Source organism: Symphodus melops, assembly GCF_947650265.1.
Source record: "Symphodus melops genome assembly, chromosome: 1".
In the NCBI taxonomy this organism is placed as follows: Eukaryota; Metazoa; Chordata; class Actinopteri; order Labriformes; family Labridae; genus Symphodus; species Symphodus melops.
Window position 1 is genome coordinate 2496265 of NC_136691.1, and position 19181 is coordinate 2515445.

A 19181-nucleotide genomic window follows, 5' to 3' on the forward strand; every position below is an offset into this window, starting at 1 on the left:
AGGTAGGAAACCTACAACGTCCTCTTTTAAAAGAAAAAAAAAACATCTTACAGAAATAACTCTTGAAAGTAAGCAGAAAGTCTTAAAACACATCTATCTTTACCCTGCAAGGCTTAGATAAGACAAAAAATAAAAAGCTGTCCGTCATTCAAACAAATCGTTGCTCCCTGATACAATCCATGAGCACGAATTCTTAAATCGTGCACTCAGATTTTAAAACGATGTGCACAGTAAAATAAACTGGAAGTGTCCCTGCAGATTGCAAATCCATAGACACAGTTTATAAACAGTGCACGCAGATTTGTAAACTGAGAAAAGAGTTTTAAAAAAGGGCTTTTTATTTTGTCCAACCTGAGCCTTGTGGGGCACCGTAGTTTTCAGTGTAAAAAGCTTTGTTGATGGTGGCGTAGAGGCTGCTGGGATCAGCGGAGGCTCCTGCAGCAGCAGCAGAAGAAGACGAAGATGAAGGTTTCACGGAGGCATAGGTCACTGAACCATCGTCGTCACCACAAACCTGGAGATAAATCACAGAGCATTAAATACCACAAAATAATGTCATGAAATACAAAGTGCACGTTGTGAAAAGTTACGAATAAAGTAACGCAGAAATTTGAAGAATGAAGTGTAAATGTAAACACACTGTTAGCACATTTTTGTGACTTTAATAAAGACATATCTTTAAACTCACATCCATCCTGATTTTAACCAATCAGACAGCTTACCTGAGCTTCACTTCTTCCCTTCTTGTATCTGATGGAGGCGTAGAAAACCCCGCCTTCAGGATCCGCCTACACAGAGAAGACAACCAATCAGCTGAAAATGTTGTGAAGCAGCTTCCTGAGGTTGTTTGATCTCACTCTTCTGGGTTTATACGTAAGTAACATTTATTTATGCAGCCCCCGCAGAACCCTGTGGCATCCCACATAACAGTGAAGGAGACTCAGAGACGGCATGTTGCTGGTGCTCTGATGTTGCGTCACCATCACCTTTATCGTTGTCAAGCTCTGAAGACTGAAGGGAGTTTTATCAGACTGATCTAAGGAGATGATAAGGCTTTGATGAATATTTATTTATTTTTGGCATTTTGGTTTCTGCTCTTAAGAAAAACCCGTCGCCTCTGTGCTGCTGACTTCCTGAACCTCCCACGAGTGGACAGATAAAATCAATGAGATCAGTGTAATGGAACGAATGAAACCAGAAAATGTTTTTTTAAACTCTGAATGTGCACGGTGAAATATCTATAAGGCTCGTATGATCTTAATTCTTCACTCCTCTCTGTGTTTATCTTCATTTACATCCAAGTCCGTCTAAAGACACTATAATGTAAAAATAAAGACAAATCCTGTTGTGTTTTTTTACACTTGAATCTTAAAAGAACCTTTAAGGTCGGATCGTTGAAGAATGTAAAAAAAAAGACTCTAATATGGTGACGTGTAGCGAGCAAACACAGGAGCAAAGAGGGTAAAAGGTGTGAGCTCACCGTGTCCTGATTGGTCCCTACTGCAGACCCTGCAAGGTCAGAGGTCACCTCCTGGAGACAAAACACATCACATCATGGATTCAGTGCAAGCATTTCTTAGGGAGAAAAATACAATTAATGCATGCTTCAAAACATCTTAGAATCCAGAGTCTGTCTGCAGGGGCGTGTCCAGACTACCTGACCTGGGGGGCCCAGCTGTGGACCTGACTTATGCAGGGTGGCATGAAAGCTCTCCAACACACGTCTGAATATTTATCTGGCTACAAACCTGCATGCACGTCGTCTATACTTTGTATTTTACATTTGAAGCAATTCATCACATGTCCCTCTTAAATGAACAAATTCAAATGACATATTAACCGTTGTAACTTCTGTTGTGTTTTTATGCTTTTGGAGTTACGAGAGTTTGATGGGAGAATAAGCAATAATAATCTTAAAGTGCTACAAGTACCATAAGAAGAAAATTAAAGAGATAAAAACATCCTCCAGGACCGTTATTGCTTCTTAACAAATGTTTTTGGTTTTTTTTGCATTTTTTGTTCAGCAGCCAGTGAGAAGAAACATCATCATCAAACGTTTTAGGACTTACAACATCGTCACTCGTCTGCGTTCTGCTTCCTGCAGAGACACACAAACAGCTGGACTTTAACTTCCAAACAAGAAACATTGATCATCCAAACTTCTACATGTTTTAATGTTCTGCATGAAAATGTCATCGTCGCTCTCACCTTTCCATCTGATAACTTTCATGATGACCACTAACAGCGCTGTGAAAACCACGACAGGCACGAGGACGAACAACCATTTCAGGTCTGAGAGAGAAATGAAAATATGTGAAGCATGTCGGCTGCAGACTTCTGTCATTAATCAGAATCAAACACAGAGAGGAGAAGACATCAGGAGACTCTACCTCCTGCAGGAGTTGTTGTTGGCGGTAGTCTTGTTGTTGGTGGTCTTGTTGGTGGTGATGGAGTTGTTGGTGGTCCTGTTGGTGGTCTTGTTGTTGGTGGTCTTGTTGTTGGTGGTCCTGTTGGTGGTCTTGTTGTTGCTGGTCTTGTTGTTGGTGGTCTTGGTGGTGGTCCTGTGTCCTCACCTGAAGTTGAGATAAACACAACTCTACAAACTGTTCAGCACAAAACTTGTGTTTTAATATAAAAATTAAACTTCATAACCCATAAAAAGTTTAAATATTTTCAGTCCAAAGTGAGGATGGAGAAATTATCAGAGAAACACAACAAGAGACAAATGAACTTCATCAGAGTCTTCATAATTATTCAAATGTTTCAGTTTATTGTTTGAATTAGAAAAGATCATGATTGAAATACTTACTCTCTCTAACAGATAGACGAACTAAAGAGTCCTTGCCTATCTTTGGTCCACCTTCTCCTTTGAAATGTTGACAGACATAAAGTCCAGCATCCTCCTCTGTGATCTTCTTTATAACCAGAGAACAGTCCTCTGTAACTCTCAGTCTGTCTGATCGAATGTCAGGCGAGTTTCTAACCTGACCAAGTGCAACCAGCTCTACTGGGTTTCCTGAAGTAAAGAACCAAGTCGTATATTCACACTTCTGTTGATCTGGTATCACAACTTCACAATGCAGCGTGGCGTCCTCTCCAACTCTGAATGTGACGTCTTTAAATTGAGCTGCTGCTGTTGAGAAAATGACAAAGAATAAAGTCAATCAAGAAAAAGTTGATTTTATTGACAATCAGTTTGAGAGTAATTATTCATCTGTGTTTTCTCAGAGTTCATTAAATCCATCATGTTAAAAAAAGGTTCAATATGTGATATAAATGTTCTTACCAGCAAACTGAAGCAGCGCTGTGAGAAGTAAAGAAGTTTGAATCCATTTGAGCTGGTTCATCCTGATTCTGCGTCTCTGTCCTCCCGTTGTCACGCTCCGAACTGTCTGACTTTCTTCAGTAGTGCTTTTTTAGAGAGACGCTGCATCTACTTCCCTTTCATAGGATGATGTCACTTCCTCATTTGGACTCAACGCCTGCTTTAAGTGTTAATTTCTATGAATGTGTCATAGTTATTAAAACATGATGAAATATGTTTAAGTTATCATAAAGTGATGATCATGAAGACAAGCTGCATTGATCAGTAAAGGACAAAAATAGATGAAGAGGACGGAGGAAGTCAAAGGTGTGAAGATTGTGAGTTCAGATAAATGTCTGAAAGTGCAACGCTCCTCTTTAGATGTTATTTCTAAATAAAATGATTTTTTTTTTTTAAACTCGGAGGGTCAAACTCGTCGTCCTCCTGAATACAACTGTGAATGTCCGTCGTGTTTGAGGCGACAGAGATCAGATTATTTTTGTGGTCTGAGATGTGTTAACACTTATATCTGAGTCTTTTCTGAGAACTGAAGGGGAAGTCGTTTACTGAGAATGTGGGCATCGTCATCAGTAGAAGCACCCTGGTTAAAAAAAACAACAAAAAAAAACACCTAACCACGCAAAGGTCTTTGATATATTTATAGTTGATGATTTTTGGTCAGAGAGACGAGCTGCAGCAAATATTTTAACATTAAAGAGTCTCAGACTGAAGTCTGTTTCTAGAAGTTTCAAGTGTTGATTAAAAATAATTCAGATAGTCTACTTTGGGACATAACCCAGTTTTTTTTCCCTCTGCTCACATTAACGTCATGAAAAAGTCTGAACGTGCTCGAAAATAAAAGTTTACTTGCAACAGAAACAAAAAAAATATTCCATGATTAAAAACAAATTAATTTGAGGAAAAAGTTGTGACCAGCATCGCCCACCTCTTCAGTTTACTATGCAAACCTAAATATAGACAGCTGCCTTTAATGTCCAATCACAGCAGTGTTTAAGCCTCTCCTGCACAATCACTCCCACTCCTCTTTGAAATGTGTCCACTAAACCTCTGACAGGTTCCTGACATATCATTCCTCTTTATGATGATTCCTATTTAATGGTACAACACCTGAAATATTCGACTCAGTTGATCTTTGGTGCTTTTCTCTGTATTTGGACTCATTCTAGTTCTATGGTCAACAAAGAGCTTTTAAACCCACCAGAGGGAGAAACAACTCAAGAATGACGGATACCCCAAAAATAAAGGAAGGAGAGAAAATGTTCTTTATATGCAGATGACATTTTAATATGATTTAATAAAGACATGATTATTACAGACTGAAAAACATGAAAAGAGATCTATAATGCTGATCCATATTTAAATATATACATATCATGTTACCATGTTGGATGTCCATACTAAACCTGGTCAAAGTGTTTTTAAACACAAGATACTCAGATGTTGGTGTAATCCCCAGACGTGGTTTCCTGCTGCTCTGAACGAGACGTTGTGAGACTTCAGTCGATGTTTTAAAGTCAAACAAGGAGCAAAGCTGAAGGACATGCCCATCCTGCCAGCTCTTTTCAGGACACGCCCACTTTGAAGCTCATTGGTTCTGCCCTCAGAAAGCTTCCAAAAAGCTGACCAATCAGAGAAAAGGGGGCACATGTGGGGAGGGGAGTTCTTAAAGAGACAGCAGCTGAAATGAACCGTTTCACACAGAGGCTGATATGAGGGATTTTTACTGACATAAAGGAGGTTTTTTGAGCTCCACCTCTCACAGTGCTGCTCAACAGGTGTCCCAGACTGACATGATTAATGGTGAAAGTCAGGATAATAGATCTCCTTTAAGTAAAACATACACATCCAATCAAATATATTGAAGCAACAATCAGACATGAAAGTTAATTTGACAGACAGATTATATTTTGGTCATAATAACATTTAAAGGCACTCAAAAATATGCAAAACTTTATAAAAATGAAGCTATCTACAAAACATTGTTTCTGTCATTTTGACAAAAACTGAAGATTCACCAAAGCGATGCTCTCTCTCTCTCTCTCTCTCTCTCTCTCTCTCTCTCTCTCTCTGTCTCTCTCCTTGATTGTCCCTCCTCCTTCACCTGCTGCTCACCTGAGTTCTTTGATTACTTGAAAGCGTGAAAGCGGGGGATTAATGTGTGTGCTGAGTGGATGTTTGTGTGGAAGTTGTTGATCAGCGGAGTCTGACAGAAGCAGAAGGTTCTCCATCATTTTCATAGTACACTGAGCCTTCACCTACATCATCATACTCCTGTGAAAACATGAAAACATAGAGTTAAAATGGAGATCAGAAATGTTTGTTTTCAACATGAAGACGGTTCATATGAGGCTTTATTTCCAGCTCACAGTGTTGTCATCAGGTGGTCTCTGGTTCCCTGAAAAATAAAGCACACAGAAACATTTCAGCTCTGACTTTAAGGTTGGTGGTGATCGCTGTGAATAAAAGTTGGTGTGAGTGTTTCTCACCTCGAGCTCTGAAGAGAAGAACAGTGATCACAGTGATCAGGAGGAGTTCAGCCACACGCAGAGCCAACATGACCAAGTCCAGACCAGAACAACCTGAAGAACAGGAACCAGAGGTTTATCACATATGTCACTTTGGTAACAATGGAGTTTTCAAAAAACATAAAAATCTTCCACTGATAATAAATTCGAGTTCTTGAGAGGCCATGATGAATTCATAGAATTTAACATGACACAAATGAAGCTTAGCGAAAGTTCAGTAAGGAAGACTTTAAGTGATCCACAATCAGGTTTCTCAGTCACCCTTTTCACGCTATCTCATTTCTGCTGTCATTCTCGAGCTGTCAGTTTGGGCCGTCCGTGGGTTAATCAGCTGTTCTGTCACCGGACCTCATCTAACCAATGGTGCAGTGTTCCTCCTTTGTTTTCGGCCTATCATCGTTCAGCTTTCCTTTTAAATATGATCCTTTTTCTTCCCTAGTTCTTTCAAGCTGGCTTCGTGCGCCCCTCCACCTCCCCATCACTGCCATCTTCAGAAGCAGAGTCAACTCCCATCAATTCTTCTCCAACTCGGTCTCATCAAATCCTCAGTCCTCCACCACCAGGGTCTGGACTCCATGGGGGGATCTATCCTAATGACGAGTAGGACTTCATCACTAAATCGCATCTTCCACCCCATAGAGTCCAAGCGCCAAAACATTCTGTCAAATCTCCTTCTGTCAATCCCTTTTTCACTGTAATAAATTCATTGTTAATATCACTTGTCTCTCCTGATTGAACTATATTTAGCATCGCGTGCTGTAAAACTGTTACATTCAGGTTATCAGGATTAGTCACATTTCAAACTGGTTAAGGATGAAAACATAAATGAAGAGTTAAAGAGGACGGTAGTAATGTGAAATGTTTGAGGTCATTTGGTGGATTTTACTTTTGACTCGTCGTCTGAGCCGTCTGGGAGTTTGTTAAAGTGAAACGAGACATTCAAAGACACAGAGGTGTCGTTCTTTTTCATCACTGAGTCTACACGGAGACACTGCTGTCACTGTGGTGGTTCAGTTACTGTGGGACTGAAGGGATCAGATATGGATCAATGCGTCCAACAAGCATGTTGGCTGCAGACTTCTGTCCTGAATCAGAATCAAACAGAGAGAGGAGAAGACATCAGGAGACTCTACCTCCTGCAGGAGTTGTTGTTGGTGGTCTTGTTGTTGGTGGTCTTGTTGGTGGTCTTGTTGGTGGTCTTGGTGGTGGTCTTGGTGGTGGTCTTGTTGGTGATCTTGTTGTTGGTCTTGTTGGTGGTCTTGGTGGTGGTCTTGGTGGTGGTCTTGTTGGCGGTCTTGTTGGTGGTCTTGGTGGTGGTCTTGTTGTTGGTGGTCTTGTTGTTGGTGGTCTTGGTGGTGGTCTTGTTGTTTGTGGTCTTGTTGGTGGTCTTGGTGGTGGTCTTGGTGGTGGTCTTGTGTCCTCACCTGAAGTTGAGATAAACACAACTCAACAAACTGTTCAACACAAAACTTGTGTTTTAATATAAAAATTAAACTTCATAACCCAGAAAAAGTTTAAATATATTCAGTCCAAAGTGAGGATGGAGAAATTATCAGAGAAACACAACAAGAGACAAATGAACTTCATCAGAGTCTTTATAATTATTCAAATGTTTCAGTTTATTGTTTGAATTAGAAAAGATCATGATTGAAATACTTACTCTCTCTAACAGATAGATGAACTCTGGAGTCCTCGCCTATCTTTGGTCCATCTTCTCCTTTGTACTGTTGACAGGCATAACGTCCATCATCCTTCTTTGTGATCTTCTTTATAACCAGAGAACAGTCCTCTGTAACTCTCAGTCTGTCTGATCGAACGTCAGACGAGTTTCTAACCTGACCAAATGCAACCAGCTCTACTGCTGGGTTTCTTAGTTCAAAGATCCAAGTCGTATATTCACACTTCTGTTGATCTTGTATCACAGCTTCACAAGGCAGCGTGGCGTCCTCTCCAACTCTGAATGTGACGTCTTTAAATTGAGCTGCTGCTTTTGACAAAATGACAAAGAAGAAAGTCAATCAAGAAAAAGTCGATTATATTGACAATCAGTTTGAAAGTAATTCTTCATCTGTGGTTTCTCAGAGTTCATTAAATCCATCATGTTAAAAAAAGGTTCAATATGTGATATAAATGTTCTTACCAGCAAACTGAAGCAGCGCTGTGAGAAGTAAAGAAGTTTGAATCCATTTGAGCTGGTTCATCCTGATTCTGCGTCTCTGTCCTCCCGTTGTCACGCTCCGAACTGTCTGACTTTCTTCAGTAGTGCTTTTTTAGACAGACGCTGCATCTACTTCCCTTTCATAGGATGATGTCACTTCCTCATTTGGACTCAAATCCTGCTTCAAGCGTTCATTTCTATGAATGCATCAAAGTTGTAAAATCCTGTTAAACTGTCATCAGGGTTTGAAGAGGATAAAAAAGTCTCTTGTGTTTATTTCTGAGGCGGTCGAATGAAGGGGAGAAAAGTCTGTCTTAAACATTAAAAGTAAATGGACTTGAGCTTGTACATTTCTACTGAAAGCTTTTTCACACCGCAGGTAAAACCCACACGTTCCCACATTGATGGTCGAGGCTGCTCTTAGGAGAGGAAGTCAAATGTGATGGTTTCAGATAAACATTCAGATGGTGTAACAGCAAGAAGAGAACAACAAAGAGAGGGCGTCTGAATGTCTGTCATGATAACAGAGCGCAGGTGTCATTTTAGTGGTGGGAGATGTGTTGACACCTAATTCTTTTCTGAGAAGTGAAGGGGAAGTTAGTTGGTGAGGTCATTTGTTTTCCGTGAGTGAGACGAGCTGCAGCAAACATTTGATCATTAAAGAGCGTCCTGACTGACGCCTGTTTCACGACAACACTCCTAACCTAAACATTATCCAGCTCAGAAATGGAGCTCAGCGTAAGTTCAGACAGGAAGACTGGTGTTTTTCTTTCATTCATTCACCTCTTCATTTATTCTTAAACCATACCCCCTACTACTACCTGTATCTCTCGCTGGTAAGCAGCTGATCATGGGCATGTATCATCCTGGAATTAACCAACCAGACACTGCCACGAACTTTCTCTACCAATCAATGGCTTGCTGTCAATAGTTTAAAAACTCTCTCTCTTCCAGTCATCCTGTAGCTGCAGGCATACGCCGCAACCCTCCTCCACCCCAGTCACCTCCTTCCAGCTCGGCAGAGTCCAGGCCCCGGCTGAAACCCACTCCTCTTCTCAATCAATCAATCAATCAATCAATGTTTATTTATATAGCGTCAATGTTTGGGCAGGCCATCCTCACCAACAGTCCCAAGGAACCTAAGAGAACTCAGGAGCTCCCAGAAAAGGGAGAGGTTAGAATATAAAGATGGTGACAAGCAGTAATAAGATATGAAAGCTGGGAGAGAAAGAGGGAGAGAGAGATAAGAGATCCTGGTGCCAGTTCCCCCGGTAGTCTAGGCCTATAGCAGCATAACTATGAGCTGGTCCTAAGCCAGCCCTAACTATAAGATTTATCAAAAAGAAAAGTTTTAAGTCTATTCTTAAAAGTACCTTGTGTGTCTGCCTCACGGACCCCGACTGGTAGACAATTCCAAAGGAGCGGTGCCTGATAACTAAAGGCTCTACCTCCCATAGTACTTTTAGAGACTATAGGCACCACAAGCAGGCCTGCATTCTGGGAACGTAATGTTCTTGTCAGATAGTACGGTACAATTAACTCTTTAAGATAGGATGGTGCCTGACCGTTAACAGCTTTGTAAGTGAGCAGAAGGATTTTAAATTCTATTCTAGATTTTATAGGGAGCCAATGGAGAGAAGCCAATACAGGAGTCATGTGGTCCCTTTTCCTCGTTCTAGTCAGAACACGAGCTGCAGCGTTTTGGACGAGTTGAAGGGTCTTTAGAGATTTACCATAGCACCCTGCTAAAATAGAATTACAGTAATCCAACCTGGAGGTAACAAATGCATGAACTAATTTTTCAGTATCATTTTGTGACAGGATCTGCCTGATCTTAGAGATATTACGAAGGTGAAAATAAGCTGTCCTTGAAATTTGTTTAATGTATGAATCAAAGGACATATCCTGATCAAACAGAACTCCTAGGTTCCTAACAGTGGTACTAGAGACTACGCTAATACTACTAAGGGCCGTCATATCGGCAGAGAAAGTCTCTCTAAGGTTCTTAGGTCCAATCACTATAACTTCAGTCTTGTCTGAGTTGAGCAGTAAGAAGTTTCTGGTCATCCAGGTCTTGATGTCCTTGAGGCAGGCTTCTAGTATACGAAGCTGGTTGGTGTCTTCTGGCTTCATTGATATGTAGAGCTGAGTATCGTCTGCATAGCAATGAAAGTTTATGGAGTGTTTTCTCGTAATACTACCTAGAGGAAGCATATATAATGTAAATAGAATCGGACCAAGCACTGATCCTTGAGGCACTCCATGGCTAACTTTGGTGTACATAGAGGACTCATCATGAACATGCACAAACTGAGATCTGTCTGATAAATAGGATCTAAACCAACTCAAAGCAGTCCCTGTAGCTCCAAGCAATTGTTCTAGTCTCTGTAACAGAATCTGATGGTCAATTGTGTCAAAAGCAGCACTAAGATCTAACAGGACAAGCACAGATAGAAGTCCGCTCACAGATAGAAGTTTTCATCCATTGTAATGTATTATGAGTCCTACAGTACCACGTATATCCCAGCTTACCTTAACTAGAGTCACTTTTTATATTCTGTTTTTAACTGTGCGCACTTTCAGGTGAAGCCAAGTAATCTGTGTTCAATCTGTATAATGACAACAAAGGCATTCTATTCTATTCATTTTCACTTGGTAATGTAAGTAAGTGGATGTTGTTAAGGCCACTCAGACATCAGGAGACTCTACCTCCTGCAGGAGTTGTTGTTGGTGGTCTTGTTGTTGGTGGTCTTGTTGGTGGTCTTGTTGGTGGTCTTGGTGGTGGTCTTGGTGGTGGTCTTGTTGGTGATCTTGTTGTTGGTCTTGTTGGTGGTCTTGGTGGTGGTCTTGGTGGTGGTCTTGTTGGCGGTCTTGTTGGTGGTCTTGGTGGTGGTCTTGTTGTTGGTGGTCTTGTTGTTGGTGGTCTTGGTGGTGGTCTTGTTGTTTGTGGTCTTGTTGGTGGTCTTGGTGGTGGTCTTGGTGGTGGTCTTGTGTCCTCACCTGAAGTTGAGATAAACACAACTCAACAAACTGTTCAACACAAAACTTGTGTTTTAATATAAAAATTAAACTTCATAACCCAGAAAAAGTTTAAATATATTCAGTCCAAAGTGAGGATGGAGAAATTATCAGAGAAACACAACAAGAGACAAATGAACTTCATCAGAGTCTTTATAATTATTCAAATGTTTCAGTTTATTGTTTGAATTAGAAAAGATCATGATTGAAATACTTACTCTCTCTAACAGATAGATGAACTCTGGAGTCCTCGCCTATCTTTGGTCCATCTTCTCCTTTGTACTGTTGACAGGCATAACGTCCATCATCCTTCTTTGTGATCTTCTTTATAACCAGAGAACAGTCCTCTGTAACTCTCAGTCTGTCTGATCGAACGTCAGACGAGTTTCTAACCTGACCAAATGCAACCAGCTCTACTGCTGGGTTTCTTAGTTCAAAGATCCAAGTCGTATATTCACACTTCTGTTGATCTTGTATCACAGCTTCACAAGGCAGCGTGGCGTCCTCTCCAACTCTGAATGTGACGTCTTTAAATTGAGCTGCTGCTTTTGACAAAATGACAAAGAAGAAAGTCAATCAAGAAAAAGTCGATTATATTGACAATCAGTTTGAAAGTAATTCTTCATCTGTGGTTTCTCAGAGTTCATTAAATCCATCATGTTAAAAAAAGGTTCAATATGTGATATAAATGTTCTTACCAGCAAACTGAAGCAGCGCTGTGAGAAGTAAAGAAGTTTGAATCCATTTGAGCTGGTTCATCCTGATTCTGCGTCTCTGTCCTCCCGTTGTCACGCTCCGAACTGTCTGACTTTCTTCAGTAGTGCTTTTTTAGACAGACGCTGCATCTACTTCCCTTTCATAGGATGATGTCACTTCCTCATTTGGACTCAAATCCTGCTTCAAGCGTTCATTTCTATGAATGCATCAAAGTTGTAAAATCCTGTTAAACTGTCATCAGGGTTTGAAGAGGATAAAAAAGTCTCTTGTGTTTATTTCTGAGGCGGTCGAATGAAGGGGAGAAAAGTCTGTCTTAAACATTAAAAGTAAATGGACTTGAGCTTGTACATTTCTACTGAAAGCTTTTTCACACCGCAGGTAAAACCCACACGTTCCCACATTGATGGTCGAGGCTGCTCTTAGGAGAGGAAGTCAAATGTGATGGTTTCAGATAAACATTCAGATGGTGTAACAGCAAGAAGAGAACAACAAAGAGAGGGCGTCTGAATGTCTGTCATGATAACAGAGCGCAGGTGTCATTTTAGTGGTGGGAGATGTGTTGACACCTAATTCTTTTCTGAGAAGTGAAGGGGAAGTTAGTTGGTGAGGTCATTTGTTTTCCGTGAGTGAGACGAGCTGCAGCAAACATTTGATCATTAAAGAGCGTCCTGACTGACGCCTGTTTCACGACAACACTCCTAACCTAAACATTATCCAGCTCAGAAATGGAGCTCAGCGTAAGTTCAGACAGGAAGACTGGTGTTTTTCTTTCATTCATTCACCTCTTCATTTATTCTTAAACCATACCCCCTACTACTACCTGTATCTCTCGCTGGTAAGCAGCTGATCATGGGCATGTATCATCCTGGAATTAACCAACCAGACACTGCCACGAACTTTCTCTACCAATCAATGGCTTGCTGTCAATAGTTTAAAAACTCTCTCTCTTCCAGTCATCCTGTAGCTGCAGGCATACGCCGCAACCCTCCTCCACCCCAGTCACCTCCTTCCAGCTCGGCAGAGTCCAGGCCCCGGCTGAAACCCACTCCTCTTCTCAATCAATCAATCAATCAATCAATGTTTATTTATATAGCGTCAATGTTTGGGCAGGCCATCCTCACCAACAGTCCCAAGGAACCTAAGAGAACTCAGGAGCTCCCAGAAAAGGGAGAGGTTAGAATATAAAGATGGTGACAAGCAGTAATAAGATATGAAAGCTGGGAGAGAAAGAGAGAGAGAGAGATAAGAGATCCTGGTGCCAGTTCCCCCGGTAGTCTAGGCCTATAGCAGCATAACTATGAGCTGGTCCTAAGCCAGCCCTAACTATAAGATTTATCAAAAAGAAAAGTTTTAAGTCTATTCTTAAAAGTACCTTGTGTGTCTGCCTCACGGACCCCGACTGGTAGACGATTCCAAAGGAGCGGTGCCTGATAACTAAAGGCTCTACCTCCCATAGTACTTTTAGAGACTATAGGCACCACAAGCAGGCCTGCATTCTGGGAACGTAATGTTCTTGTCAGATAGTACGGTACAATTAACTCTTTAAGATAGGATGGTGCCTGACCGTTAACAGCTTTGTAAGTGAGCAGAAGGATTTTAAATTCTATTCTAGATTTTATAGGGAGCCAATGGAGAGAAGCCAATACAGGAGTCATGTGGTCCCTTTTCCTCGTTCTAGTCAGAACACGAGCTGCAGCGTTTTGGACGAGTTGAAGGGTCTTTAGAGATTTACCATAGCACCCTGCTAAAATAGAATTACAGTAATCCAACCTGGAGGTAACAAATGCATGAACTAATTTTTCAGTATCATTTTGTGACAGGATCTGCCTGATCTTAGAGATATTACGAAGGTGAAAATAAGCTGTCCTTGAAATTTGTTTAATGTATGAATCAAAGGACATATCCTGATCAAACAGAACTCCTAGGTTCCTAACAGTGGTACTAGAGACTACGCTAATACTACTAAGGGCCGTCATATCGGCAGAGAAAGTCTCTCTAAGGTTCTTAGGTCCAATCACTATAACTTCAGTCTTGTCTGAGTTGAGCAGTAAGAAGTTTCTGGTCATCCAGGTCTTGATGTCCTTGAGGCAGGCTTCTAGTTTACGAAGCTGGTTGGTGTCTTCTGGCTTCATTGATATGTAGAGCTGAGTATCGTCTGCATAGCAATGAAAGTTTATGGAGTGTTTTCTCGTAATACTACCTAGAGGAAGCATATATAATGTACATAGAATCGGACCAAGCACTGATCCTTGAGGCACTCCATGGCTAACTTTGGTGTACATAGAGGACTCATCATGAACATGCACAAACTGAGATCTGTCTGATAAATAGGATCTAAACCAACTCAAAGCAGTCCCTGTAGCTCCAAGCAATTGTTCTAGTCTCTGTAACAGAATCTGATGGTCAATTGTGTCAAAAGCAGCACTAAGATCTAACAGGACAAGCACAGATAGAAGTCCGCTCACAGATAGAAGTTTTCATCCATTGTAATGTATTATGAGTCCTACAGTACCACGTATATCCCAGCTTACCTTAACTAGAGTCACTTTTTATATTCTGTTTTTAACTGTGCGCACTTTCAGGTGAAGCCAAGTAATCTGTGTTCAATCTGTATAATGACAACAAAGGCATTCTATTCTATTCATTTTCACTTGGTAATGTAAGTAAGTGGATGTTGTTAAGGCCACTCAGGCAGTTTAATAAGAAAGGAATATAGATCGTTTATTAAGATGCTTGCATGAGTAAGTTGATTGATTCAAAACTGACCTTTGAGAAAAACTGTCTGCAAGAAGAGGAATCAATGTTTGTTTTGTCTGAGGAAACTTTACAGATTTCATGTCGACAAACCCCTGATGATTTAGTTTTTACACAGCAGTTATTCAATCAGTCCTGTCTTTTTCTCGTGTTTCAGGGTTTTTGGAAACATGACTCTCAAAAACAAAAACACTCTCGATGAAATTGATCAAGTGGGCGAGCAAACTCATAGGAGAGTTTCAATCCAACCTGATGGATCTGTGTTCTGTACAGCTGCAGCTCTCATCCTTCGAACGGGGAGTTTCAGCTGCTCCCTGAATTTCCCTCGGGATCAATAAAGTATCTATCTATCTATCCATCTATCTATAAGTGTAAGGAAATAAATTCATGCAGAAATATATAAAGACATCGAGTGATTGAAAACAGATTCAGTCTGGAGGATTTAAAACATTTTAAAAATACATTTTTGTCAAAAACCTTTAAAATGTGCAGATATGTCTGCCAATATTTATGAATCTGTCATCTACATGTAATGTCTATCAAAAGATAATGTATGTGATTGACTGGTTATACCTGTTGAGACCTGAAGGGGGAGCTCTCAGCCTCATTCTGCATGAAGCTGACGGAGGGAGCATCGTGTCTGGAGTCCTTTCATTCATTTGACCATTTTTCAGGTAAAAGGATAAAATATATATCTGCTTCTCTACAAAATATGTTTCTAGAGAATTTTTTTTGTTTATTTTTAGAAACCTAAAGAAAGTTTGAAACTTCCAGGTCAGCTCTTGTATGTCATGTTGGCGTGAGCGCGTGTACATGTCTGGATGTGTGTGCATATTAAGATGAAGAATTTGAAAAGTGTTTTACAAGAATAGTCATGGTTGAGTTTAATCGTGTCAGTGAGCAAATACTTTTTATGTTACGAACAAATTGTTCAACAGAAGAACGATAAATTAAAGAAAGAAATGTGAAGCGAAGTGGGAGTCAGGATATATTTGTTTGGATTTTCGACACAGTTTATTTTATTGTACTTACCTGTTATGGTTAATATTTGCCTGTGAAAAGAAATGTTAAAATAAAGAAACACAGTGACTATATGGATTATTTTGAAAATATCAATTATATTATATATTAAAACTTCAGAATGACAGATACCCCAAAAAATAAAGGGAGGAGAGAAAATGTTCTTTATATGCAGATGACATTTTAATATGATTTAATAAAGACATGATTATTACAGACTGAAACACATTAAAAGAGATCTATAATGCTGATCCATATTTAAATTCATACATATCATGTTACCATGTTGGATGTCCATACTAAACCTGGTCAAAGTGTTTTTAAACACAAGATACTCAGATGTTGGTGTAATCCCCAGACGTGGTTTCCTGCTGCTCTGAACGAGACGTTGTGAGACTTCAGTCGATGTTTTAAAGTCAAACAAGGAGCAAAGCTGAAGGACATGCCCATCCTGCCAGCTCTGTTCAGGACACGCCCACTTTGAAGCTCATTGGTTCTGCCCTCAGAAAGCTTCCAAAAAGCTGACCAATCAGAGAAAAGGGGGCACATGTGGGGAGGGGAGTTCTTAAAGAGACAGCAGCTGAAACCGTTTCACACAGAGGCTGATATGAGGGATTTTTACTGACATAAAGGAGGTTTTTTGAGCTCCACCTCTCACAGTGCTGCTCAACAGGTGTCCCAGACTGACATGATTAATGGTGAAAGTCAGGATAATAGATCTCCTTTAAGTAAAACATACACATCCAATCAAATATATTGAAGCAACAATAAGACATGAAAGTTAATTTGACAGACAGATTATATTTTGGTCATAATAACATTTAAAGGCACTGAAAAATATGAAAACTTTATAAAAATGAAGCTATCTACAAAACATTGTTTCTGTCTATTTGACAAAAACTGAAGATTTACAAAGGCGATGCTCTCTCTCTCTCTCTCTCTCTCTCCCTCTCTCTCTCTCTCTCTCTCTCTCTCTCTCCTCTCTCTCTCTCTCTCTCTCTCTCTCTCTCTCTCTCTCTCTCTCTCTCTCTCTCTCTCTCTCTCTCTCTCTCTCTCTTTGATTGTCCCTCCTCCTTCACCTGCTGCACACCTGAATTCTTTGATTACTTGAAAGCGTGAAAGCGGTGGATTAATGTGTGTGCTGAGTGGATGTTTGTGTGGAAGTTGTTGATCAGCGGAGTCTGACAGAAGCAGAAGGTTCTCCATCATTTTCATAGTACACTGAGGCTTCACCTACATCATCATACTCCTGTGAAAACATGAAAACATAGAGTTAAAATGGAGGTCAGAAATATTTGTTTTCTACATGAAGACGGTTCATATGAGGCTTTATTTCCAGCTCACAGTGTTGTCATCAGGTGGTCTCTGGTTCCCTGAAAAATAAAGCACACAGAAACATTTCAGCTCTGACTTTAAGGTTGGTGGTGATCGCTGTGAATAAAAGTTGGTGTGAGTGTTTCTCACCTCGAGCTCTGAAGAGAAGAACAGTGATCACAGTGATCAGGAGGAGTTCAGCCACACGCAGAGCCAACATGACCAAGTCCAGACCAGAACAACCAGAACAACCTGAAGAACAGGAACCAGAGGTTCATCACATACTTAACATTGGTGAAAATGGATTTTCCAAAAAACATACAAAATTTCCACTGACAATAAATTCGAGTTCTTGAGAGGCCATGATGAATTCATAAAACTTAACATTACACGACTGTATTTAGCATCGAGTGCTGTAAAACTGTTACATTCAGGTTATCAGGATTAGTCACATTTCAAACCGGTGGATTTTACTTTAGACTCGTCATCTGAGCCGTCTGGGAGTTTGTTAAAGTGAAACGAGACATTCAAAGACACAGAGGTGTCGTTGTTTTCCATCACTGAGTCTACACGGAGACACTGCTGTCACTGTGGTGGTTCAGTTACTGTGGGACTGAAGGGATCAGATATGGATCAATGCGTCCAACAAGCATGTTGGCTGCAGACTTCTGTCCTGAATCAGCATCAAACAGAGAGAGGAGAAGACATCAGGAGACTCTACCTCGTTCATTCAGAGCAACTTTGTCTGCAGTCGTTGAACTGATGGTTCCTAAAGTCACTTTGTTTACAGGTCTTGTTGGTGGTCTTGTTGGTGGTCTTGTGACCTCACCTGAAGTTGAGATAAACACAACTCAACAAACTGTTCAGCACAAAACTTGTGTTTTAATATAAAAATGAAACTTCATAACCCAGAAAAAGTTTAAATATTTTCAGTCCAAAGTGAGGATGGAGAAATTATCAGAGAAACACAACAAGAGACAAATGAACTTCATCAGAGTCTTTATAATTATTCTAATGTTTCAGTTTATTGTTTGAATTAGAAAAGATCATGATTGAAATACTTACTCTCTGTAACAAATAGACGAACTCTGGAGTCCTCGTTTGTCTTTACTACAGTTTTTCCTTTGTACTGTCGACAGTCATAAAGTCCAGCATCCTTCTCTGTGATCTTCTTTATAACCAGAGAACAGTCCTCTGTAACTCTCAGTCTGTCTGATCGAATGTCAGAGTTTCTAACCCGACCACTTGTAACCAGCTCGACTGTGATTTTTGAAGTAAAGAACCAAGTCGTATATTCACACTTCTGTTGATCTGGTATCACAGCTTCACAAGGCAGCGTGGCGTCCTCTCCAACTCTGAATATGGCTACTTTAAATTGAGCTGTTGCTGTTGACAAAATGACAAAGAATAAAGTCAATCAAGAAAAAGTTGATTATATTGACAATCAGTTTGAGAGTAATTCTTCATCTGTGGTTTCTCAGAGTTCATTAAATCCATCATGTTAAAAAAAGGTTCAATATGTGATATAAATGTTCTTACCAGCAGACTGAAGCAGCGCTGTGAGAAGTAAAGAAGTTTGAATCCATTTGAGCTGGTTCATCCTGATTCTGCGTCTCTGTCCTCCCGTTGTCACGCTCCGAACTGTCTGACTTTCTTCAGTAGTGCTTTTTTACAGAGACGCTGCATCTACTTCCCTTTCATAGGATGATGTCACTTCCTCATTTGGACTCAAAGCTGGCCTTATATGTTCATTTCTATACATTTTTCATAGTTATTAAAACATGATGTACCATGTATAAATGATCATAAAGTGATGATCGTGAAGACGAGCTGCATCGATCAGTAAAGATGTCAGAGGTCGCAGCAGAGTATGAGGACTTTAAAGTTCAGATCTTTGGTGCGGTCTTTACAGAGACGTGTTACGACATAACTAAATGAAGAGGACGGAGGAAGTCAAAGGTGTGAAGATTTTGAGATAAATGTCTAAAAAAAGTGCAACACTCCTCTTTAGATGGTTTTTCTGATGAAAAAGAGTCAGGTTTATTAATAACGTCTGACAGCTAAAAGTTGACAAAATTCTGCTCTTGTCGTCATTCTGACAAAAACAAGTAAGAGTTGAAAACCACCTCCTCCACAAGGTTTCCAACTGCTATCCGTCACATTCTTATTTGATCACCTGCAAATCACCCACCGACCAAACAAGGACATTTTCGAGTGAATATGTAATTTAACACTCTTTACTCTGTATCTTAGTAAATAAGGTCCTGAATGTCCGTCGAGTTTGAGTCAACAGAGATCACATTATTTTAGTGGTCAGAGATGTCTTAACACTTCATTTATTTTGTGAGAA

The 19181-nt window shown here is 40.2% G+C and overlaps 3 long non-coding RNA genes across 3 annotated transcripts; all 3 read right to left on the reverse strand.

Moving 5' to 3' along the window:
• Nucleotides 1–244: 244 nt before the first annotated feature.
• LOC306831719 lies at nt 245–1635 on the reverse strand. Its single transcript, XR_013780114.1, has 3 exons — nt 1481–1635; nt 723–788; nt 245–514 (listed from the first exon to the last, which is right to left on the reverse strand). It is a non-coding gene; the product is annotated as an uncharacterized lncRNA (long non-coding RNA).
• Nucleotides 1636–5480: 3845 nt separating this feature from the next.
• On the reverse strand, nt 5481–5900 carry LOC306838484. The gene is made up of 3 exons (XR_013781091.1): nt 5812–5900; nt 5692–5720; nt 5481–5596 (listed from the first exon to the last, which is right to left on the reverse strand). It is a non-coding gene; the product is annotated as an uncharacterized lncRNA (long non-coding RNA).
• Nucleotides 5901–16445: 10545 nt separating this feature from the next.
• Nucleotides 16446–17174, reverse strand: LOC306830003. The gene is made up of 3 exons (XR_013779921.1): nt 16982–17174; nt 16862–16890; nt 16446–16766 (listed from the first exon to the last, which is right to left on the reverse strand). It is a non-coding gene; the product is annotated as an uncharacterized lncRNA (long non-coding RNA).
• Nucleotides 17175–19181: the final 2007 nt, after the last annotated feature.